Source organism: Mus pahari, chromosome 5 (genome assembly GCF_900095145.1).
Source record: "Mus pahari chromosome 5, PAHARI_EIJ_v1.1, whole genome shotgun sequence".
Classification (NCBI taxonomy): Eukaryota; Metazoa; Chordata; class Mammalia; order Rodentia; family Muridae; genus Mus; species Mus pahari.
In genome coordinates this window covers 73,671,026-73,697,079 of record NC_034594.1, presented here as the reverse complement: position 1 = coordinate 73,697,079, position 26,054 = coordinate 73,671,026, and the positions used below count along the sequence as shown (strand labels likewise).

General features: G+C 40.1%; 1 pseudogene; it reads left to right on the top strand.

Moving 5' to 3' along the window:
* Nucleotides 1-19,636: 19,636 nt before the first annotated feature.
* Nucleotides 19,637-26,054, top strand: part of LOC110321968 — a 14,093-nt pseudogene continuing 7,675 nt past the window's right edge.

Sequence of the window (26,054 nt, the reverse complement as noted above, 5' to 3'; positions counted from 1 at the left end):
AAAAATAATTTACTATTGTGAAAACTTTTTCTAATTAATAAAAGTATTACATGGATAAGGATGTAGCTGAGTGCAAATTTTGAATTTCGGTTCTGAAAAGATCTATTCCAAACTAAGGAGGTGATTATATTCGTGTTGTTTTTATAAATCAAATCTTCTACTTTAATTAGTTTCCCCCAGCCAACTAGCCCACACCTGTACCACCCATGTTAGCTCTTTATGGATTTCATGAATCAGGTTCTCCCTCAGGGCAGCACAAGTCCAGAAAAAAAAAAAAGACCTGGAAAACTCTAGAATTCACAGAAGACTCTAGAATTCACAGAATTTACATTGCTGTGTCTGGTGGCAATCTATGTGTGGTCCATGACTTCAGCACCTGGGAGTTCTTGTAAGCTGAAATTCAAGGAGGAGGAGGGATGAACTAGGAATTAGACTCACAAGCTCCTTCAATATTCAAAGAGGAGGAGTCAGTCTCAGGAAACCGAGGGCTAGACTTGTCTCAGGAACTTAAATACCAAAAATCATTTTGAAAAAATATAGCCAAAATCCAGGTATTTGAGAAGCCAAAACTTCCATCAAGCCAAGGGACAGCACAAGAAAGACAGGGAAATCCACAGGATACCTCGGACGAGAATATTATTCCCCACTTTCTGGGCACATCTTTTTTTTTTAAACTTATTTTATTGATATTTTCTTCATTTACATTTCAAATGCTATCCTGAATGTCCCCTATATCCTCCCCTGACCCTGCTCTCCCGCCCACCCACTCCCACATCTGAAATACTGCCTCCATTGTGACCAAGGGTAATAGGAGTCAGATTTTCGACAATCCCATGTGTAGAAGCATGGCATCCCATGGAACAGGATAAGCTAATGCAATCCTGAGAAGCTTAGCGATAGAAGCGTGAAATGAGATCAAGAAAGAAAACAAGAAGCCTGTACGGGCAGAAGAATATATTCTCCCTTAGGGAGAAGAAACAAAAACATTTCAAACGTATTGTCTGATGAACAGGTCAGTAGAGAATTGGTCTCTATAATGAAATGATTAGTGTTCATCAAAAGGACATTGTCTCCAGTTTAGTCAGTTTTGACATATTCCTTTCACACTTTTTTTTTTTAACAAACTTGAAAGAGGAAATTGCTAAAGGGAACCAATAATTTTGGCACTCAGATATACATATTTAGAAAGAATACCTCCATTTGGAATATAGTGAACACACTACTGTAATCTTCCATTTGTAAATTTACACATATTATATGTGTTGGTTTGCAGCTTTTAGAATATATTTTCATGATATGTGCTTGCCACAGCTTATAATTATTCTAAAATAACTTTCAGGTGTACCTGCTGTAATTTTGTACATAATTGAATCTATCTTAAAATTTCTTATATTTTGATTTTCTTAAATGCGGAAAAATAAAAATATAAAACTCTTTCTTAACCATGGAAAAATTGTATACATTTGACTTTGCTATGTAAATTGGAAGAAATATAAATAAAATGTAGACCTATTTTCTTTGTTGTAAACAACTCTGTAAATAATTGACACATAATTTTTATTAAATCAGAGTATTTATATTACACTGTTTTATTACTCTTTATTTCATGTATATGGGCATTTTTCCCGTTTGTGTGTCCGTGCACCACATGCATGCAGTACGATACTGATATCCCCGGAACTAGAGTTGAAGATGGTTGTGATTTCCAAGAGGGTGGGTTCTTTACATTGTATCCTGGTCCTCTAGAAGAACAGCATGTGGTCTTAACCACTGAGCCATTTCTCTAGCCTCACATGGTATCTTCAGCTCATTGTGAGATTATAGTCTAGCACGGCAAAGGAGACATGGCAGGTAGCAGGAACATGACACTGCTGGTCACATGACATACATGCCAGGAAGCAGAAACAAACAAATGCTTGTGCTTCAGTGCATTTTTTTCTCCTTTTTATCCAGTCCAGAACCACAGTCTATGAAATGGTCCCCCACACATTTACAGTACAGCCTCCCACATCAATTAACCTGAACTGGATAATTCCTCATAGACACGACCAGATATTTGGCCTCATGGTGATGCTAAATCCCATCAGGTTGACAATCAAGGATGACTATAATACATGATAGCTTAGAAAACTGACTTAAAAGAAAACACATTTGGCTTATAGTTTCAAAGGTTGAGTCCATGGTCATTTGGCTGTGTTGTTGCTTCACTTCTCATGAGCCAGAGCACAATGGCCAGACAGGAGAGACAGGAGCAGCTGGTGTTCCAGTATGCCCATCAAGGACATGCCCTAGTAACTGACTTCCTCTAGTTTCTCAGTTCCAATCACGTCCCAGCAATGATACCAGGTGGCAACCAATCCTTTAAAGACATTCTGAATCCAAATTGTAATGTGAGCCTGACAAACCCTGAGAGATGACTTGTCTTTATTTATGTATCCAAGTACATTTTATGAGTGGGTAAGGAAAATCAATGTGCTTTTGAACTTGATGAATGCAATTCAGTGACCTTGTATCTTAGTAGGTACATACAATGCAATAAAAATTATCATACTAGGAATATGCTTTTACATTATAATTTACATGTGTGAGTCATGTAAGGATAACAGGTTTTTGTGCAGACTTTCACAGATGTAAAATATCTGCTACTTACAAAGGTAATTTTTTCAAATGTGTTTATTGCTAAACCCGAAAGTTGTGAGGAGAAAGATCAAATTTATGGTTGGCCAATTAAAACAAGATTTATTAAATACTAGCCAGGAAGATAGACACTGGCCAGGCCAATACCCAGGATTCCCAGAGGATGGCACTGAGGTCGGTCAGGTGCTCTTAAATGCAAAACCCACAAGGCTATTGTACTTCCTACCTTCATTCAATCAGATGCAAGGATACATCTTCATGTCCTTCCTGCCGACACACTTCCTCCTTACATGTATTCAAGCATATCCTGTGCAGTTGGGGTAACCAACCTTCTTTACTGCAGTGAAAACTCATGATCAGTAATATTACCTGGACAATAGCCATCAACATTCGAGGAAGTTGTCTGTTTTGGGGCAAGGGGAGCATACAGATTACTTAAAGTTTCTTAATTATTTCATCTTGGTTTATAAAAATATCCACTACAATACTTGGGAATAAATCATGTTATACATTAGTGATCTTTAATGGTCTAGATCCTTTCCATAGTTCAATGTTTATTTGTCCTGGATCTTTAGTCATTTCCAATCATGAACAGTTTTTAGTTCTTCCCTTTTGTGCTATGTCATCTTATCTACTGCCAAGCCTTTATTTTTAAAATTTTCTTACTGTGAAACAAATGCAAATTATAATTTCTATAGGTTAGGAACCTAGGATACATTTTATTGTCTGGTTTTAGTTTGGAGTCTACTAAGAGGTTCTGATAAAGAGCATCATCTGAAGGCTTGCTGGCGATTAAATAATCCTCTTTCAAAATGGTATATTCATTTGCTCATGAGGAAGAAAAGCTTCATTCCTTAGTGTGAGAGTGAGTGCATAAGGCTTGAGGGGCAGAGTGATGGCTACAAAGAGCTTGAAATAGAAATCACACTAAAGCCCTAGGGTTTTTATGACATAAATTTGAAAGTTGTCATACAGACAAACTGTTCATGCTAATTATACCTTCAAAGTATCTTTATCACAGGCCAAAGTCTATACTCTGTTTCCTAAAGCAGTTGAGGGAAGAAAGCCTGAGCATTCTTCCTATGTGGGAGGAAACCTCAAAGGTATGTGCACAGACTGAGGCAGACTCACTGGAGTAAGTAATCTTGACAGCTGACTCTGACACAAGACCTTCATGTTTGAGAAAGGGTGGGCCAATTATTTTCTAAAGTATCCTTCAATTTTGGTTTCTCATATACATCCTATAATTTATAATGATATTATATAATTTTGGAAACAATAACATAGAAACGGTGTCATGTTCTTCCAGGAGTATCAATCATCTATGCAAGCATGTGTCTGTATATGATGGAACTCAGATGAGCTGGTTAAGATGTGTTTCTGACAGCAATGACTGCTGTGGGCTTATTTGTCTGTTTGTTATTAAGAAATACCTCTTGGACAGATACTTAGAGATGACACAACTATCTTATTTTCTAGTGAACATTCTCCTACTTATTTCCACATCCATTTTTAATTCTTGCCTGCATTTAGATTTTCACCATCATTTATCTTTTATCTCTATCTCTTCTTGAAAATATAGTAACAAGGAGTTTGCTCTACAAAAGAGTTTGTAAGCATGCATTGGGATTTATTAAGTTTTCCATTGTTTCATAGATGTGGGCAATACCAGGTTAGAACAAGTGTTTTGTTTTGCTTCTTTGTTTTTTAAAAAAGACATTGTTTGTTTGACTGTATATGAGTATACTGTAGCTGTACTGATAGCTGTGGGCTACCATGTGCTCTTAACCTCTGAGTCATCTCTTCCACCCTTGTTTTGCTTCTTTATATTCATATAATTTGAGCATTTCCTGAGTGCTACAGAATCTTTCTGGCTCCATTTGTACTTCCCCTTCTATAATGTTTCCTGCTTCCTATTTTGAAGGGTGGTATTTAAGAATTAAGATGTTCATATAAACTCATGCCCCAATCTTTCTGATGATGCACATAGGTGTATGAATAGGAATACTTCCAATGAGAGTCTAGTGTCATGGACTTTACTATGCTCTTTCTCTGGCTTGCTTGTAGATCCTTTCTCTGTAAGAAACCTGACTCTCATTATTCATATCACATTCTTTTTCTATATTTGAGTTTTAGTTTTGCTATCATTGGCATAACAAACTTAAAGTCCTGTCATACTACAATTGATTTATATCTTACAGGGGTGTGGTTGAGAAGTCCAGTCAGAAATAAGATCTGCGCATTCTGCTTTCTTGCTGGCTACTGTTGTAACAAAGAGAAAAGGAAGTTAAGATCTTTTGCTTGTATATTTTGCTTTCTAATTCTGGTGTGTGTGTGTGTGTGTGTGTGTGTGTGTGTGTGTGTGTGTGTGTATGTATGTGTGTGTGTGTTTAAATTTTTTTTTTTAACTGAGAAAAAGAGAGGGGTAGAATTGGGTGCGTAGGGAAGTGGGTAGGATCTGGGAGAATTTGAGGGAAGGGAATAGAGTGAACAATATATCTATGAAAACATGCGATTAAAATAAAAGGCAGATATAACAACCAATTCAATACCTTGTTTCCAAAGTATTCATAAAAGAAAAGGAAAAGAAAGCTAAAACCAATTCCCTTCAGAATGAACTTTACTAGGATAGAGAACATCCTGACAAGAAGTGGTTGTACAGTTGAGACTTGACATGGGAGAGCCTTAGCAGTGACTTATCACACCAGTGACAACATCGTGGAACCCTACAGGGAGAGGATCTTCTTTAGAAGACATGATTAAAGTAAACGAATATGAAAGATAGCCAAAAGGACAATACAAGGAGAGCCTAAAAGAGTTGAAGAGAGAGAGACAGAGACAGAGACAGAGACAGAGAGAAAGAGAGAGAATCTACAAAGAAATCACTTGATCAAGGGTGAAATATGACTTTATTATGTTTGGGGCCTTGAGTAAAATTCCATACCATGTAACTTAATTGGATAATTAAGTCTGTCTTAGCTAGGGTTACTAGTTCTGTGAAAAAACACTATGGCCAAAACAACTGGGGAGAAATTTGTTTACTCAGCATATGATTCCACATAATAGTTCATTATCAAAACCAGTCAGGGCAGGAACTCAGGCAGGGCAAAAAAACAGGAGCCAAGAGTGGATGCAGATGCCATGAAGGAGTGAGTGCTGCTAACTTTGCTCAGTGTGCCTTCTTATAGAAACCAGGAACCCCAGCCAGGGATGGCAACACCTACCATGGGCTGGCACCTCCACCATCAATCACTAACTAGAAAAGTGCCTTGTTGTAGAATACTTGATCACAGTGTGAACCTTGAGATTGTGGTTACTAAAGAAACAAAAAACAAAAACAAGAACAAAAACCAAAACCAAACCAAACCAAACCAAAACAAAAAAAACCAAAACAACTTTAATCTCAATCAATTGAGGTAAAGTTAGTTTTTAGAAGGAAGCATCCATGTCTGAAAGTGATGACTAATTGATTGGCAGACAAAGTGACCAATCAGAGAACGATTTGACAGAGTAGGCTATGCTCAGCTCTTACCAGAAGAAAGGGGAAAGGGAAGTTACTTAGGAGAGCAGTGGGGAGAGGGAGGGAAGAGAAAGGAAGCAGTTTTACCTACAGAGTTTTACAGAAACAGGTTGAAAAGAGAACAAGCTAGATGAAAACAGAGCGAGCTAGAGAATGTAGAGATTAGAAAAGATTGCCACAATTAGTTTGAGGTCCAGCAGAGAAATTCAGGAGAGGCAGAGAGAAGGGGTTGGGGCAGATTGAACCAGACAGCTTGGAGAGAGGCCTTTGATACAGAACAGCTGAGTTGAATGAGCCAGCCAGAGGAGGGAAAGAACTAGGCGAGGGGAACTTACTCAGCAGCTAGCCTCATAGGCTGAAACATTCCAGGCCTAGATAAGGTTGTACAGAGGCTAGAAGCTTCCAGGCCTAGGTCTAGGTTAGCAAATGGGAGCATTAAACCTCAGAGATGACACTTATAAAAGAAGAAAAGAAAAAAAGATGCATTTACCATACCCTAGAGAAAATTTATGGAGACATTTTTCTCAATTTTAGGCCCTCTCCTCTCAGGTAACTTTAGATTGTGTCACACTGGTATATAACTATTTAGCACGTAGCCCACTGTTGCAAGGAACTAGGTAGGGTCATACTTTTTCTCTTGTAGTTACGTAGGGAAAGTCGAGGTTCCCCTTATCTCCATCCCCTGCCAACTTCCATAGAGATGGGTGTGCTCTAACTTCCAAAGCAGGGGCTGCACATTCTTTCTAGGAATGGCCTACGGGTGGCAAGGGCTGATTTCTAAAAGAAAAAGGCTGTTAAAGGGTCTTGACTCTAAGGGCTATCATTCGATGCTAATATTCTTGAGCCCTGGAGACTATCCACACTTTTTGACTCATGCACCTCCCTCTAGTTCAAAACCAACAGAATACCAGCTTAGTCCTCCATCGGCTAGCTAAATGCTGAGATTACAGGTCTAGGGAACCAAGCCCAATGATCCCTGCCAGTACTCAATATCTGATTATTCCCTTGTAACTGCTCTGGAAATAATGAAAATTATGTTCCTTTCCTTGGTAATTAGACTAATTAAAAATGGACTATAAAAGATTGGCATTTCTCCAGGTAGCACCTTCTGGGAGAAGGAAGATGAAAAGGCTGAGCCTTCCAGGGCAGCCAATGGCCTCCTTATCTTCAGGAAAGATTTAGAACTGGTCTCAGACCTTGCAGACTGGAGCTCAGACAATGGTGACAGGCTGAGTAGAAACCTTCATTATTTCTGTTTAAGTATTCTTAACTCTATGTTCTCTATTTAAACAGAACGCTACCTCAAGTTAACATGTGGGAGATTGGAGATTATTTTTCCTGTTTTCTCTCACTTTCAATCTAGTCCCATAGAATAAATCTCCCTTCCCCACTTTCCACAATTACTTGTTTAATCGGCTGATTTACTGGCCATGAGTGGACAGACCTGCTTAGTAGCAGATTGTTAGGGTTCAGGCTGTGAGCCTATTAACTCCAGCGATAGCTATTGTCTTCTCTAAGTGCATCTTTATGGCTTGGCAGGCTGACATTTTCTGTGTTTAAGGATGCCTGCCATTTGACAAACCTATGCACTCCAGGATGGACTCCGTGTTGTAATATTCATGGACTAGTTTCATTTACTTACTCCCACAACACCATATCTATGGAAATTTCACGAAATAGTCCAGAGAATGAAAATTTCGTGGAATTCTGTCTACTATACATAATGTATAGGTTCACATCAGTGTTACAATCATATACTATAGAGGAATCTAATTTACTGAGCCAAACATTTGAGATGATAGTATAAGAAGCTCATCAATTCCTCTCTTAAATGTGGTTATACCACAAAACTTGGCAAAATGGAAGAAAGCAAATGTATCAATGCTGGAAACAAAACAAAACTGCACAATAGGTTAGATGCATTCTCTCTCTCTTCTCTCTCTCCTCTCATCCTTTCTCTTTCCCCCCTCTCTCTCCTCTCTCCTTTCTCTGTCTCTGTCTCTGTCTCTGTCTCTGTCTCTGTCTCTCTCTGACTCTCTCTGTCTCTGTCTCTCAACTTTCTGTAGGGAAAATGTAATCTCTATGCATTTAGACTTGGTGTGCTACCATTCTTTTCACCATAGTAGTTCTGTGGGAGTGGGCATCAAGTAAACATCAGCAGTTTTGACGGGGGAAACTCTGACTTGTTTTGGAGTAAATAAGTTACAACCAGAGGCCCTGGGCATTTTCCTAGTTACTCAGTGACCAGTCTTGCTTTCACCCTGAGTTTGTGATACGGATGGAAAGAAGATACCAGCAGCTTAGCTAGAAACCTAACAGGGAAATGCAGTCTCCCTCATGGGGGAAAATCAACTCAAGCTCCCCTACAATATATCTGTGTTAACAAAATATCTACATCAGTAAGAGCTGCACAAAATCATTACCCACTTAAACTCTGGAAAGGAATCGATAGGAATTGTTACAGAGGAAGCCTTAATACGCAAAGACTTCAACACAGCTCACATAAATGTGCTCAAGCAGATTAAAAAAAAAACAATTTTCATAATTAGAGAAAGGTATATCTGCACAATGTTTTGTAAAAATTCACTGATGAAGAAACACCATTGAGTTGCAGAATTTAAAAATGAACAAAGGAATTTTGGTATTAAGAAATGTAAGGTGAATGGGGAGGAAAGTTAGATAAAAAACAAGCCGCTCAATGATGCAAAAGCTACATTCTGGAAAGACCCATGGAGCTGAAATGTCTAGTGTAATCAGAGCCTGCAGCTTTTTGGCTGGGGTAGTTATAGGATAGAAAGGGGGAAAAGAACTGAACTTTCCCTGTTTTGATTCCTGGTTGGTTGTTGCTAGCAATAATTAAGGAACTTGAATGGCAGGATCAGAGATTATCAGGTGATGAATGAATAAGCACCACTTATGGCTAGCCATTATCAGAGGTGATAGCATGGGGGAGGAGAAGACTCTAGAAAAAACAAGTTAGATTCCAGAATTACCATCGTTTAATCAAAATAAGCAGGCACTAGAAATGGCATGGTGGGGGACGGCAAGTGGCAGAAGTGCCACTGCAATGAGCGACGTAAAAAAGTACGATGAAGAAGTCGGAAAGATGGAAGAACATTGGCATGTGTGCAGTGAAGAGAGGCAGAACTGGAGATGCTCAAAGTTGTCTTTACAAAGTGGGGCTTTGTGCTGCAGCCTGGAGCTTGCAAAGAGATAGAACATCCCCGCCTCACCACCCCAGACAAACCTACAGGGCCCTGAGATCCTCCTGTCTCTAGGCAAAGACAGAGGTCTGAGATGAGGAATAGTTCAGTTTCTGCAGTTTACCCTTTCCAAAGTCCAGGGTGGCTGTAACAATACTGGAGGCCATGTTGGTGTCCATGGTCCATGCTGAGGTCCAGGCTGTGATGGAGCCCAAGATCCATGCTCCTGGTCTGTGCAGAAGCCTGAAGCCATGTTGATGCTGCTAGCAGAGTCCATATTAATGTGAGTATCCTTGTTTTAGGCTAGTCTGGGATACTTAGAACATTTTTTCAAATTAAAATAAAACAAACAAACAAACAAACAAATCTCAAGTGGATGAGTCAGGCGATAGAGACTCACTTGCTGTTTTTCTTGAGGCAAGATCTGTGGGAAGACACGTGATGTTTGCACTTGTATAGCTAGCTTTGCAATGCTTCCTTGGTCTCAAGTCTTGGAAGATCGTCACTGATCTTCACTTCGTTGAGAGAGGCAGAGCAGAGAACTTCTCTTGTTGTCCTGGCAGGTCCTGGTCCCTGCCGCTGACTCACGCCGATTGGGGGAGGCCTGGAGGTTTCTGCTAGATCATGGCACTGCTGCTGATTTCTGTTTGATAACCTGGCACTACTGTACTGGATGGAGCGCTGGTATCCTTACAGAGAATGGAATCGTCTCAAGAAACTGCTTCTAAACAGGTCCACATCTCCACGCCCTATTTATCATCTTTTCTCCCCTTCCTTTGGGCAGTGGACTAGAAAGAGGTATTGAGTGTTTGAGAACTCTTATTAAAAGTAGGTTGAATTAAGGAAAAGCTGGAAGAAGCTGAGGAGGAGGGGCACCCTCTAGGAGGACCAGCAGTCTCAATTAACCTGGACCCCTGAGATCTCTCAGACACCGAGCCACCAACCAGGCAGCATATTCCAGCTGATTTGTGGCTCCCAACACACATACAGCAGAGTATTGCCTGGTCTGGCCTCAGTGAGAGAAGATGTACTTAGCTGTCAAGGGACTTGAAGCCCCAGGGAGTGGGGAAGTCTAATGGTATGGCGGTCGGGGTGGAAACAGCTTCTTGTAAAAGGGGGAGGAGGTATGGGATGAGGAACAATTGGAGGGCAGACCAGGTGGGGGGTAATGAGTGGACTGTAAAAATGATTAAGGAATAATAATTTTAAAATAGGGTTAAAAATATCTAGGCCTACAAAAATCAAACAAGAGCAACAGCAAAACAAGAAAATTGGCTGAGAGACTTCCATAATGTGTTGGAAAGTTTAGGTTATATGAGCAAGAAGACCACCAAACTCTTGATGAACAAAAAGATTCTTAACCTGACATACTACCTTCAAGTTATTGAGAGGCCAAGACGAAAATTAAAAATCAGTAAATGCAAACTCAATTACCACACACAGAGAAGGAAAACAATATAAGAAATAACTGAATTTTCATATCCAAAAATATCTGGGGACAGAAGCTAGTGAAGAAACAACGCACTAAGAGGAAGAAACAGTTCATGGAATCTATGTTCAGCAAATGTATGAACCAAATGTTTCGGTGGGGTAAAGATACATGCAGATAAAGGCTGAAAGAATTTGCCTTCACTATTATAAGAAGAAGAAAAGAAAGACAATGAAAATAGACACAATTTTAACTAGTTCATGAAAAAAGTACAAAGAGCTAGGAAAAAAATTCTCATATAGTATATAGTGGCCGGTTACCTTTCTTATGTTTTATTCTGATAAAAGTAACCTAAAAAAGAAGTGGTAAAAATAAGGGAAATGTAGGCCGGACCGTGAATGAATGAATGAATGAATGAATGAATCCTCTGAGCAAGTCTGGTTTTTGCCTTTACCTAGGAATGCTGGAATTGTCTGTGGAGAGGTAATGATTCCGATCCTGGTCTTTGTTCTACTGTGGACTGAGTTCGGGAATGCCAGAAATGTTTTCCTAGAGTCTCCAGTGTATACTGGAGTCCCAGTTGTAGGATGGAAAGATTCACGAACAACATATTGGTGAGCCAACTGGACTGACCAGTTCTCCCCGTATCACAATCCAGTTTCTTGCTAGTCCCACACTAGCAGCCTAGTTGTGCCCACTCCAGACATCATCTCCTGCTGCACAAGCAGGCACTCTGTTTTCTATCTCAAAGTCCTACCTATGAACCTGTAATAAATTCCTTCCTAAATGCTCACACTTCCCATGTGTGGGCTGTGTAATTCTTTCCTTGAATTCATGAGATAAGAACTCATAGCCACACAATGTAAGTTGAATGTGTCAGCATTCTGTCTAAACGCCACCCCACAGCTACCTGGCAATAGCAGGGGAGGCCTGACCCACTGGGGCTGCTTGCCCCCTTCTCTCTCTCACCTCTTGATCTCTTGCTCCCCCTCTCTTCCCATTCCCTTCCCCCTCTCTTCACCTGCTCATGGAAAATTTAAATTGTATTTCAAGGTACGAAGGTCGGAAGCTTGTGGTTAGGTTTGGTTACACAATAAGTTTTAGGCTAAGTAAAACCCTTTCTCAAAACAAACAAACAAAAGCAAAAGAGAAGATACTCTGCATATAGCAAGAGACAAAATTCATGTAGGAAATGTAAAAGAAATACATACCAAGCTCTCCTCCCAGCCCCCGCTCCAGGCATGACGACTTGAGACTAATTGTTTATTAGTAAATACTTAGGTCACAATCTTCGGCTCATTCCCGACTAGCTTGTAACTTATTTAACCCATTTAATCTATTCCGTCTTCCACATGGTTAGTTACCTCTCCTCAGTTTCATGCGCTCAGGTCCGGGGAGAATCTCCTCTTTATTCTGAGTTCAGCTTCCTGCTGGTTTAAGTCTGACTCCTTGCCTCTCCATGCCAGATCTCCGCTTTACTGTAGTTTCTCTGTGTGGTTGGTTACCTCTGCTCAGCTCCCATACTTCTGACCTCCGTTCCCCAGGCGAATCTTCACATCACTCCCCATTTCCCAGAATCCTCTCTCTTCCTGCCAGTGTTCCACCTCCTATTTCCTGCCTTAGCTCATTGGCCACAGGCTGTTTTTTTAATTCACATATTCACAGGTGTGTGTAAGAAATTCTGTCTATAAGGAAGCCTGTCTTAATTTGTAGGCCCGAGCTCTCAGGAGGTGTGGACAGGGCTGTATGATATTGTGCTCAACCAGCGGAACTAAGGCTAAGTGTGCCTCACAATAGTTATGAATGTGGACCAACACAAACGGTATTTGTTTTAAAGTTCTTTGTTTATTTGTAAACATTATTATTATTATTTTATTTCTAAGCTCTTTATTTAAGAGAATATAAAAAAAAAATAATTTGTAAAGGGAAAGAGGAGAAAAGATTGGAGCAATTTCCTGAGGTCTGTGGTTTTAACAGGGGCTTCATTTTAAAATGCGGACACCTTTGGGGGTGAGACAGAGGGGTGGGAGAAGAGGTCTCAAGAAGCTGGGAAGTAAAAGGACGAAAGGGGTTTTTTGTTAAATGTCACCAGTCCTTTTCACCGAAGTAGAAAAATCATTACAGGATGCCACTTGGTAAATTCCTTTTTTTTTTTTTTTTTTTCTGCATTTAATAAGCCACTTCAGTAAGAATATGAATATAACAGGACGGGATATTCCATGGAGAGCTATGGGGATGGGGGCACTGAGCATATGGAATCATATGTTGATGACAACGTGAGAAATTCTAATATGGAGGCGGGATAGATTCAGCATGATCATGCTGTGGATGCTAAAGACAGTGGCCACCGTGATGCATCCTGACACATGCTAAGCATGTCTGTCTCTGTACCATTCATACAATAAAGAACTCAGAGAAGGATTGAACTTCGTTGTCTTTCCTAGAGTCAAGCCCTTTAGAGTCAGGCATGCCTGTAATCTCAGCACGCAGGAAGCAGAGGCAGGTAGATCTCTGGGTTCGACCTAAGGCTAGCCTGGTTTACAGTAGAGAGAGTTCCAGGAGATTGAGCGCTACACAGAGGAACGCTGTCTTGAAAAACAAAACAAAACACAAAAACAACTACAACCAGAGACATGTATAGGATTTTGGAATTTTCTTCAAAAAGATAATTATAATTGTAATTGAATATTTAGTTCAAATTTAAATAATATTTAATACGATCACAGGGTGATGACTGGGTATACCTGACAGGATTACAGTTGCTAAGGTAACACTCTAGATCACGAGAGTTGAGGAAAATCACTGCAGCTTAACCCAGAAAACATCTGGAAGTGGAGTCCAAGAGAAGTCATTGCCGTTTTAATGTAAAAGACATGTATTTGAAGGGAACTTGCCTCTGTGTTGGCAACCTCCACAGCAAATTTTTGTTGTGCTGGGTAATTGCTTCTCAGTTGATGTGATGCATTAGCCATGCTCAAGGTAAGAGTCTCCCCTTCTTCCTATTAACCATGCTCTCATAATACGTCCAGTCTTTTTACTCTTCTTCAGCTATTGCACATCTACAAAATACTAGGGAATATGATCCACGTATTGGATTTTATAAGATAATGACAGGAAAAGGGAGCCAAGTTAGAAGTTGAGTCTAGGTCACAAATCCAGGCTTTGTCACTAGCATAAGAAAAGAGCAATATTTTAGACTAAAATGAAAACACTTTTAGATATACGATTTTTGCAGCTCAGAAATTATATTTTAGTAGGCAAGTTTGAGGCACAAATCATGAAAAAATTAGCATTTTAAGAGCAAAAAAGTTAAATTCTATTTTACAGGATTGCAATATTTTATTTGACCACAAGGTGGGAGAATTGTATTTATTACTGTGGTAGCAGGTCACCTTTCTAAACCTGTTTTCTGTTCTCTGGTTGTTTTGCTGTTTTGTGACAGGATCGTCACATACCAAGTGGCTCAGGGCTGACCTGGAACTCCTGGACTCATATCTCATTCTCAATGCTTGGACCACAGCTGTGAACTAGCAAACCTAGCCTCTAGTGCTGTTTCATGATTGGATAGTTCAGCCCCTTTTATAAAAATTTTACTTTTGATTTTTCTCACCACCATTATTGTCATCCCTTATCTCATTTTAGTAGAATTATTTTCTCTCCTTGCAAATAATTGGAAACATTGAAGTTCAAAGAGAAGACAGTAATTTAAACAATTATTTTGTGAATTTAGCTTTTATTATTTTGTCTTCTTTTCTATTTTAAAAATAGAATGGCATTTTTGTTGTCGTTGTTTTAACTTTACAGGTTTTTGTCTAGAGGACCCCCCAATAGTGAATGTTAGATGTTTGTCTTTTATTATTTATTTATTTATTTATTTATGATTTTTGTATTCACTAAATTATATGTTCACTTTACATCACAGTCACAGCTGTCCCTCCCACTTCTCCTCCCAGCTCCTCTCTTTCCCATCCCCTCCCCTCTAACCTTCCCCTTCTCCTTTTCTCCCAAGGAAAGGGGAGGTCTCCTGTGGGCATCAATCAACTCTGTCAAATCAAGCCTCATCATGTCTAGGAACTTCCTTTTCTACTGAGGCCAAACAAGGCAGCTCAGTTGGGGGGAAAGAGATTCAAAGGCAGGCAATGTTGTCAGAAACTCTTGCTTTAGGAGTCCCGCATGAAGACATAGCTGCACAACCACAACATATATGCAGAGGACCTAGGTCCATACTATTTTTGTTCTGTCAATGGTACTTCAGTCTCTTTGAGCCTCCATTGGCCCAGGTTAGTTGGCTCCCTCTCTATTTTCTTGTGGTGTCCTTAAACCTTCTGGCTCCCTCAATCCTCCCTCTCCTTCTTCATAGGACTCCCCACATTCTACTTAATATTTGGGTCTCTGTATTATCATTCATCAGTTGCTGGATAAAGCCCCTCAGATGACACTTATGCTAGGGTCTGATCTGCAAGTCTAGCAGAATCTCATTAATAGTGTTAGGGGTCACTTCCCTCTTACTGGATGACACAGGCTGGGCTAGTCATTAGGTGCTCCTTCCCTTAATTTCTGCTCCATCTTCAACCCCTGCACATCCTGTAGGCAGGGGATAAGGTTTTGTGACTGCGTTTTGTGTCCTAATCTCTCCATTGGAAGCCTTGCCTAGTTATTCCCGCCTGCTTCTTTCATCATAATACCCTAGCTACACCCTTTAAGAGATCTGGCAGAAAGTAAGATAGTCTAAAAAAGTGAAAGGCATGTACATGTTTGAGTCCCTCCTGATACCAGACTAGCGAGACAACAGACCCCAAGGACTCAGAATTTTCCACGGAGGCTTATACTTGGAGGAAAGGGGAAATGAAAGACAGCATGGTTATAGCCAGAGAAGGATCTTGTTACCAGAAAGAGATGGCATGGAGTTCAGACAACTGATTAGAACACTTTGTAGGGCAGTCCACATCCAGGAGAGTAGTGTGTGGTTTGTGGGACCACACCTTGACCACAGTAGCAGAGTTAAACATTCCTTTTGCCTTGTGTAAATCTGACCTCATGACAGTGTCCAAAAGACAAACTTGAGGGTCATTGCTTTATTTGTTTCTTTGTGTAAAACTGATTGCTAATATTCTGTATATGTTAATTAATACTGGAAATTAATATGGTGACAGTTATTCCTTGACTAATTAGTTCCTCACACAGAGTCTTTTTAATATTTCAACACTTAGGCCCTAGCTGGGGAGACTCTCACTAACTCATCGAAGTTAACCTGACCACCTAGCCCATCCAGCCATGTGGCTAGCTATACCTTACAGACTTGTGGTTATGTCCATCTCTTTTCATGTCTTTTGGGAAAAGGGCATTCTTTTTTTTTCTTTTCCTTCCCAGAGTCCCTTTCCCCCTCTCAGAAAGTCCCACCTTCCTCTTTCTACCACCCAATCAGAGACTTTAGCCTTTTATTGACTAACTTGGGGAGCAAGGTTTACACAACAGAAGCTGGTATACATAAGAAATTGCTTATCTTGGGGCAACCAGATTTTGGCGTACAGAATTTAGTAGTTGAATATATAGCAGCACCAGACCAACCTTTGCTCAGTGTGGCATTGCAGAAAAAAAAATGACTTTCTCTGCTCTTCACTACCATTTGTCTCATCAGGTAGGCATGGGTGGTAGGGCCTAGCTTCTTAGTGGTGCCAGGACCCAGGCTTGTACATGTGAAGCCAGGAACAGTACTGTAGGCACACTGAGATATAGAATACACATCACCTCTTTGCAGCCAGTACTCATGAAGAGATACAATGCACAGTGTTCAAACTGTTATCAGAACCGACGTGGGAGACAATTGACAGCTGTGACATGAAGAGTGGTGGGTTAACATGATGCCACAAAGCAATGCTTAATCACAATCCACCTGCACAGACAGCCCTGTCCTCCAGCTGCCTTGAGTGGAGCTATGTCCACTTCCTCCAGGTGCCTTGGGTGGAGCTATGTCCACTTCCAGAAATCAGGAACCCATCTTCTCCCGACCTCTTGGCTTTAACGAGTTCAAGGTTCTAATTTCACTAGAGGACTCTTCCACTTGCCTTCATGCTTCCTTTCCACCCGATCACATGGGGAAGCTGTCTGCTCATCTCTTCCACTCATCATCTCCCTTGGATAAAATTGTAGTCATTATTAACTTGGTTGGCCAGAGCTGAGCTCCTCATCAACCCCTGAGGCTGCCAAGCTAGTCTACAAGTTTTTACTTTCTCTATTTTGATCAGTGGCAGAACCTAGCTGACCCAGTTTTCTAACTTTGGATTCAAGCTTCCTAATAATGTATAATTTAACTTATTTAGTTAACATTATGTGGGGGAGGGGTTATAGGATGACAACATGTAGGAGTTGATTCTTTTCCTCCACTCTGTGGTTTCCTGGGGACCAAACACAGGTCTTCAGACTTGGTGGAAAGTGTCTTTACCTACTGGATCCATATTAACAATGTATTCTTAATCCATCCACAATCACTAAATAAACAATAGGCTTTATAAATCGCCATCAAATATAACATCTAATGGCGGTAATTTAAATTAAAGGATAATAGATGAATTTGTTTTTGAAATTTTTTTTCCCATTCTGTTATTGTAGAACAAACTGAGTTGCAGGTCTAGATTATAGAAAATTCTCTATCAGCTTACATTTATTTCTAAGAAACAATTGAAGAAAAAAGAAAGAATGATAGGGAATTCATTTTAATCTCTTCCACTAAAACGAATATAACACATTCCAGTGACTTAGCAGTTGAATGAAGTGTTTGTAATTACAAAACTAATGAAATTCATAAATCAAGGCATTTAAAAATATATTGGTGAGTTCATCAAGTAGGTGGGTTATAGGAAACCTATGTTATAGGTTGCAAATGGAATCTGATGATGTTAGTATTTGGGCTGGTGGAAGCTAGTGTCTATTAAGTTGATGAATTTCAAGGAGCTCATCCCATGGATGTTAGGTCAACAGAGTTAGACAATAAAGAGTTTTTAAGAGGGATGAAGACAGCACAAGATAAGTAGGCCCTGGATCTTCCCATTTTAACTCTCCCCAGTCATCCTAATAGGACTGTATTCTCTAGCTGGTGGTTGCACAGGCTTTTAATTCCAGTCCTCAGACAGATCTCTGTGAGTTCCAGGCCAGTCTGGTTTACAGATCAAGTTCCAGGATAGCTAGAGATACACAGAAAAATCATATTTAGAAACAAAACAAACAAACAAACAAAAAACAAAAAAGGAAAAAAAAAAACAGGATTTGTCTTAGTCTTCTTTTCTGTTGCCATGGTAGAACACCATAACATAGAAAAGGAAGGGCTTATCTGGGCTTAAGGTTCTACAAGGGGCAGTGGACAGTGAGAGGAAGCCTGGCAAGGTGGAGCTAAGGCTAGAAGCCCTGAAGGGATGGTAGGAGCTTTGCCTGCTGTTACTTAGCCACAGCCCCTACAGAGAGATTTGTAGTCATCATTCACGTAGGGGCAGGACCCCCAAGCCCCTCGACAGGAAGATGAGGCATCCTTAATGTCTTAGACCAAGCCAACAGGAAGCACTTACTGTCATACTCCAGCCTGCCACAAATTGTATATAAGATCCTATCCTGAAGGGATAAAGGTGTGTGAGGGTCCTCTGTCCCTTTTCTGAGAACATCTGCCAGAAGAGCTGTAACCCTGCCAAGCCAGAGAACTCATCTCCGGAAGCTTTCCTGTAATCCCCTCCACCAGCACAGCTCTGCTCAGCTCAGGGTAGTCAGAGCAACCTCCAGGAGCAACAGCAGCTACTGGGGCAGCGGGGCTGGCAGAGGCACACTTCCCCCTCCCTGCTTGTCCCCTTTGCTTGAACCCTCCCACCAGGCTAGGCCAGCGGTCTCTGCAGATAGCTTCCAGTACACAGACCAACAGTTCTAGAACCGAATTGAATCCACTACCTTTACTTGGGGGAAGCATGGCAGAGGGCGGCATGGAGGCAGCAGCAGCAGCAGCAGCAGCAGCAGCAGCAGCAGCAGCAGCAGCAGCAGCAGCAGCAGCAGCAGCAGTAGCAAGGTGAGCGCTCACATCATAAGCTGCAGTCAGAAAGCAGAAGGTGAAATGGGGCTGAGCACAAAGCTTTTGACGCCTCAAAGCTCACTGCCAGTGATATCCTTCTTCCATCAAGGCCATCCTCCAAAGTGTATCAGAACAGATCCCCTAACTGGGAGCTAAGTATTCAGACTTTTGTGCTGATGGGGAACACTCTCATTCAAAGCGTAATAGAATCTTTGACAAGGTGTGGCTTTTTTTTTTTTTTTTTTTTTCCCCTAGGAACTTTAGTTCTTACTTGGGATAACGTTTGTTTTCAAACAGTATTTACTTCATGAATATATGATAATTCAATAATATAAAAACTAACCACCCGGTGATCTAAACTGAAAATAGTGGTGTTTATATCCTTGAATTCTTATTCTCCAGCTGTACCATACCCTGCTGATACCCAGAGCCAGTCTTGAGAAAAGCTATGAAGCAAAACTGATGGTTTTCAATATGCTTTATAATCTTATCAGTCACAGGAGTACCGGAGCGGAAGCTATCAAAATTAAATGGGAAATGAGAACTGTGTGCCAAGCCATTGCAATCAGGAAGGGACGACAGAGCATAGCTTGAACTCAGCTCTGATGAGACAAAGGTGTGGCCATTTGCAGAAAGTACGTTTACATTGTAGAACAATGTACTGGCCTGATTTTATCACATGGAAAAGTAGTTTCTCACGCTTCCAGGACGGAAGGTTGCTTTACAGGTTGCAATGAGATTTACTGAGGTTTGCCACTGATGTCTCATGGGGACGACCAACAGGGGTGAGAACCTCCTAGATGGCTCCGCAGTTGGATAACACTGGAGCCTTGAAGGCAGGCATCCCTTCTCGGTCTCCATTGACTCTACAGTTTAAAGGAGCAGCGTGTCAATGTGTAACGACAAACTCTCTGAAGCAAGACACAGATGAGGGAGACAAGTGAGAAGGATCAGAAAGAAGCTCTTCTACCTACTGCCATGCTGAGGGAAGTATCAAAGCTCCTGTGGTTTACAGACACACAAGTTCCTTGACTTGGATTAGTTGGTCTGCAAGCTTCTCTACGCAGGTTTTATTCAATATTCCCTGTGATCACTTGATATTTGTGTTAGGATTCAGGACCTCAGTGATACAAGAGCCCTTCTTAAATTTTTGTCTGGCTTCTTGTATTATATTTTTAATTAAACAGCCCATCTGCCAATGGATTTGTGGCTTAAATCAGGCAGACCAAACAGAGCAATTAGTTACTAGTGGTTGAAAAAAAAAAAAAAGCCACAGTGTTCTCAACAGACACTGATCCTGTTTTTACGCTTTTAAATTCTGATACTCGGAATGGTAGTCATAAAAGACCCGCTGTGAAAGGAGAAGACAGCGATAACAAGGCTCAGACACACTGAAGCTAATTACCTGCAGTAAATGGTTTGAATGTGGGCCAATATGAGCGAGATCAGGGAGTAAGCATTTAAAGACAGTATAATAGAAGACATGAAATGAGACAAAAGAAATGAGGGATGGAAATGTAATGCGTGGAAGAAAATCATATGGGAGATTAAGGAAATTGCATTGCTATTGTGTTTTACTCCAGTGCAGAGAATGACCTTCACTGACAATGGTTCATGAATTAAGCCAGAATGGCACACAGGTTAACTCCGTTTTGTTTCCCCCTGTTTCTTCCCTTATCTTTTTCCTTTTATGACTTGGATAATTAGCTACATTGCAGCTACACAATCCATATACATGAAACCTCAATGAATGGAGATGAAGCAGGCTGTGATTATCTAACTGAAGACAGGAATTTTCCAGCGACATATCCTCTCTGTCAGCCACCTCACAGCTAGGTGTATGTATTAATAACTATTTAGTTGATAAATGCATGAGTTGTCAGAGTGTTCTCTCATGTTTCAGTGAATTGCTTCGCATGCATCTTATGTCCCTTTGTTGGGTGGATGTTTCTATGTGAGTAGAAGGTCTTTCTTTGTAATTAATCCAATGACATATACATATAAGTATCAATAATAATCTTCTTAATTTTTATGATAATACAGCACTGGACACAGGCACTCATATGAGAAAATGAAAAGAAATTTGGCGCTGCTCCGAGTCTGTGTTTCTGCTCCTAGAAAAAGAAGATTCTGTTAGATTCAGCCACCTCTCAGTTTATAGCCAGTTAACTTGGAGAAGCTGAGAGGAAGCAACTGCCTTTTTATGCGGAAGTTATGAAGAAGTGAGGCACAGACTTAATGACTTAACTATAGTCCTGGACAGTAGAGCATCACTGCAGAGATAACTATTGTCCTGGATAGTAGAGCATCACTGCAGAGATAACTATTGTCCTGGACAGTAGAGCATCACTGCAGAGATAACTATTGTCCTGGACAGTAGAGCATCACTGCAGAGATTAGGCTCTGGTTCATGAGTTCAGTGATCAGCTCACATAGACACACAAAAGGATTGCTATTTCTATTTATTAATTAAACTAGTACAAAATAAGGATTTACTCCCCAAAGTTTCATAGTTATTTTAGATGATACCACACACAGATTCCATTGATGTTAGATGTTCCCATATGGTTTTATTTGATATATTGTATATTGATGAGTCATTATACTGTGCTTACCTAAATACAAACCAAGGTCCATTTCTTTTGTTCTTAAATGGTCACAGCCCCCAATACCTGTTCCTGGTGGATCTTCTGCAACTTCCCAAACGTTGGGATCATACATGATGAACCCATCCTGTTTTCTTGTCCCAAGTTGATTTTTAGAACTAATTGCTATGATTTATTAATTATTTTAATTTATTTATGAGACAGATGTGCCAGAGTGTTTATAGCACTGACTACTTAAGCTCATCCTCCACCTTTGTCAGACTAATTAAACAAAGCAATACTAGTGAAAACCGGAAAAGGTTTATTCAATGTGGCCATGTTAAGAAGAGGAACAAAGAGGCCCTGCAGCCCCACCCCAAATCTGTCTTCACTGTCTTGACATGAAGTTCAGGTTTAAGTAGAGGGCCAGAGCTATCTATACCTCTTTATCATTTTTTCTTAATAACTCCCATCTTTGGTCTGCTCACTTTTTATCCAAATTTCTGTATCCCTGGCATTAGACAACCAATTTGGGATTTACTGTTTTGAGGTAGTTTTGGTGCCTGTTGATGGTCTGTTGCCTTAACTCCCTGAGTTAGGGTCAGCAAGACCCCAGTAAGATTCTGTTGATCTAAAAAAAAAAAATCACTGTCAATAGAATGAGACTCATGGAGATAAGAACCATGTAGTTTCTTGGGGTTCGTTACCTCAATACCAGAAGGAGGAACACAGATTTTTTTTTTCTTTGGAATATCTTCATTCATTCTGGGATGGGTATAACAGTGCCTTTCTATGTAGCCCACACTGACTTTCAGTTTGCTATGTAGCCCCCATTAGCTTTCAGTTTGCGAAGTATCTCAGACTGGTTGTAATAATCTCACCACAGCCTCTTGCCTGCTGAAATTACAGGTGTGTTTCAACAAACACAGTTCAAAAATTTCTTTCTTTTTCTTTCTTCTTTCTTTCTTTCTTTCTTTCTTTCTTTCTTTCTTTCTTTCTTTCTTTCTTTCTTCCTTCCTTCCTTCCTTCCTTCCTTCCTTCCNCTTCTTTCTTTCTTTCTTTCTTTCTTTCTTTCTTTCTTTCTTTCTTTCTTTCTTTCTTCCTTCCTTCCTTCCTTCCTTCCTTCCTTCCTTCCTTCCTTTTTTTGAAAAGAAATTTCTAAGTACCAAACTCTATGGACAATGATTCACCTAATATCACCTAAAGGAAGAGAGCAATTAAATGTAAGGAAAGCTGGTAGTTTTTATAACACAGTAGAACTCAGTGCTCTCTTTTCCTAAAAGACTTCTAAACGCTGAAGGTCCCTGTGAATTTGTAGCTGCATACTAGGATATAATAGGACAAACAAAAATTCAAAACAACAAATGCTAGTGTTGAAACAATGGAAAATTTTTGTCTTCTCTCTTCTTTTAGAAGATTTCCTTTTAGAAAATTTGAAATTATCTTTTCCAAAGATATGTATCTTTGACAAGCTAGATAAGTGAATCCAGTGATCTTTTCCCCCCTCAAAACCATGCAAACCATCTCTTTGAAGTAATATATTAGGACAGAGAGAGCCATTATCTTGGTCATTGTTCTACTGCTGTAAAGAGACACCATGACCACAGCAATTCTTTATTTTTAATATTTATTTACTTATTTTATGTATATAAGTACACTGTAGCTATCTTCAGACACACCAGAAGAGGGCATCAGACCACATTACAGACGGTGGTGAGCCACCATGAGGTTGTCAGGATTTGAACTTAGGACCTCTGGAAGAGCAGTCAGTGCTCTTAACCACTGAACCATCTCTCCAGCCCAACCACAGCAATTCTTATAAAAGAAAATAGTTATTTGGGGCTAGCTTATAGTTTCAGAAGTTTAGTTCATTATAGTCATGGACCAAAGACTAGTCAGGGTGGGAACCATGGATGTACACAGGCAGAGATAGTGCTGGAGACGTAGTTGAGAGTTCTACATATGATCCACAGGTAGCAGGAAGAGAGAGACATGGGTCTTGCTTGGCTTGAGCATTTGAAAACCTAAAGCCCACCCCAAGTGACACACTTCCTCCAACAAGGCCATACCTAATCATTGTTAATTAGCTCCACTCTCTAAAGACTAAATATTTAAACATATGAGTCTATGGGGCCACTCCTATTCAAACCACTGGCGCCATTTCACTTGTTCTTATGAGAAGCCCAAATTGGTCAGGAGCCTGTTGCTAGCAGTGCCTCGAGTTGTAAAGATAAGAGTATACATTTTCCTGTGAATTTATTCCACTTAACTAATGCAGATGATGGCTCTGGTTTAGTAGTAAAAATTCTCATGGTCTATGTGGTGCTGCTTCTTTGAGAAATAGTTATTGCTACTCTGCTTGGCTACATAAGAGACTGAGGATTCTTCCATCTGTAGATTGTCTTTAGGGAACTGGGCAATGATGCACACCACAGTCTGGTTTAGTGTTTGTTTACTAATAAAATGGTTTTCACTCTCTTCTCCCTTTGTAGAGAGCTCTTGTTTGTTTGTTTGTTTGTTTGTTTTTGGTTAGGAGAGGATTGGTTTCAAGAACATTTTCCCAACCCATGTTTTTATGTTTACACAGAGGACAAAGAGTTCTAGGTTAAAACAAACAAGTAAACAAATGGAAAAACATGTCAATAAAAGCAAGCCATAAAATACCACCACAACGGTTGGCAGATAAAGAAACGTAATTGCATTTCTTGGCTTTGTACCCCTTGATGATATAAATCATATGAGAATGGAGACTGAGGAAAAAACATGATATGTGGGTGAGTATAAAGCAAATATAAGAGAATTATTATTTCCATTCACATAAATGAGGATAGATTGAATAGATGATAGCTACAACTAATAAACAAAGATGTTATAAAGAGGCATTAATTAATGCTAGAGACTATAATAGGAAATAGATAATAGATGTGAGCGTGTGACTTCATTGCACTGATGGTGGCTGGGGATTAACATAAAAGGGATGTATAGGCATTGGCTGGAACCTTTTGTCTTTGAAAAGGTTCTGACTCCCAAAATACTTGGATGTTTTATTTAGGTAAATGATAAAGTTTAAAATCTCTAGATTCATAGAGGAAAACTGGGTATTTTGTGATGGAAGACTTGACTCATGAAGGAAGGATACTGGGATTTTCAGTGGAATGCCTTAAACATACATTTAAATTTCATGAATGTGATGTTCCCTCCTTTGCTCATTTTTCATTCTCCTTCTCCCAGGAATTATGGGATAGGATGCCCAGCAATTGATGCATCTCAAATTGAAGCATGCATTTCAAGATGTAGGCCAAAGTATCAATTTGTGAGATTTGTGACCTTCTGGATGTGAAATAGATGATGACACCATGTCTGCACTCTGCGTGGTACGAAAATAATCAGCTCTGGAGGGATGGGTTCAGTCAGTTAGCTTTGGCCAATTTGTCCTTTCATTTATTTCTGTCCTGTGCATGCATAGGCAAAGGCTTCTAGCACTAATACAAAAGTTCTGAAATTGAGTTGAGTTTGGATCCATTACACATTGCAATTCAGCGTGGGTGCACACATACACACCACTTCCAGATGCATCAGTTTCCTCAGACTGCTGAGCCTCAGAACCCTCCCTTAACCAAAGCAAGAGAAATATGCAGGAGCACTCTAACTCATTTTTAATTGTTTGAATGTACTCTTCTCTCATATATTACATTCTGACCAGCCCCTTTCTTCTAATTCTTTCCATCCCTCCTCTGTTTCCCTTCAGAAAAGGGCAGGCCTCCTAGAGATGCCAACCAAATGTGGCATTTCAGGTTGCAGTAAGGCTAGATTGTTCTCCTCCTGTTAAGGCTGGATGCTGGATGAGGCCACCAAGTAGGAGAAAAAGGGGTCCCAAAAGTACACCCCAAAGTCAGAGACAGCCCCCACTTCTTCTAGCAAGCACCAAGCTACAAAATCATAGCATATATAAAGAGGGCTAGGTCAGACCCATTTGGGATCCCTGATTGTAAATTCAGTCTCTGTGAGCCTCTATAAGACCAGGTTAGTGTACTCTGTGGGTTTTCTTGTGGTGTCCTTGACCTCTCACTCTCCTATAATCCTCCCTCTCCTTCTTCCTCAGGATTCTCCAAGCCCCTTACTCTCAGATGCACAATTCGAGCATAGTTTCGATGAGAATGAAATAGTGCCATTTTATGTCATGAAAAGACTCAGGAGATGTCAACAACAACAACAACAACAGCAAAAGCACAACAAAAACAACAAGACAGGCTCTATGGTTTAGTTGTATGAGATCAATTTTAGCTCAGGGTAGACTGAAGAATTATTTGCTTCATTTAACTTTACTAATCAAAAGCCAGTAGATAAATTGCTATAAAGCACTCTGAGGAGTGTAATGTAATCATTATTTCTCCATTGCTGAGGAATCATAAGCTAAAAATGACCATAAAAAATGAGAATCTACTCAAACCTCCATCAAGTCATCAGTTGGTTTGCTGTTTGGAAATCAGAAGCTTTGACATTAAGCCACTAGACGGAGATGAGTTCCTTAACTAGACGGAGATGAGTTCCTTAACTAGACGGAGATGAGTTCCTTAACTTCCACTAGACGGAGATGTGTTCCTTAACTAGACGGAGATGTGTTCCTTAACTA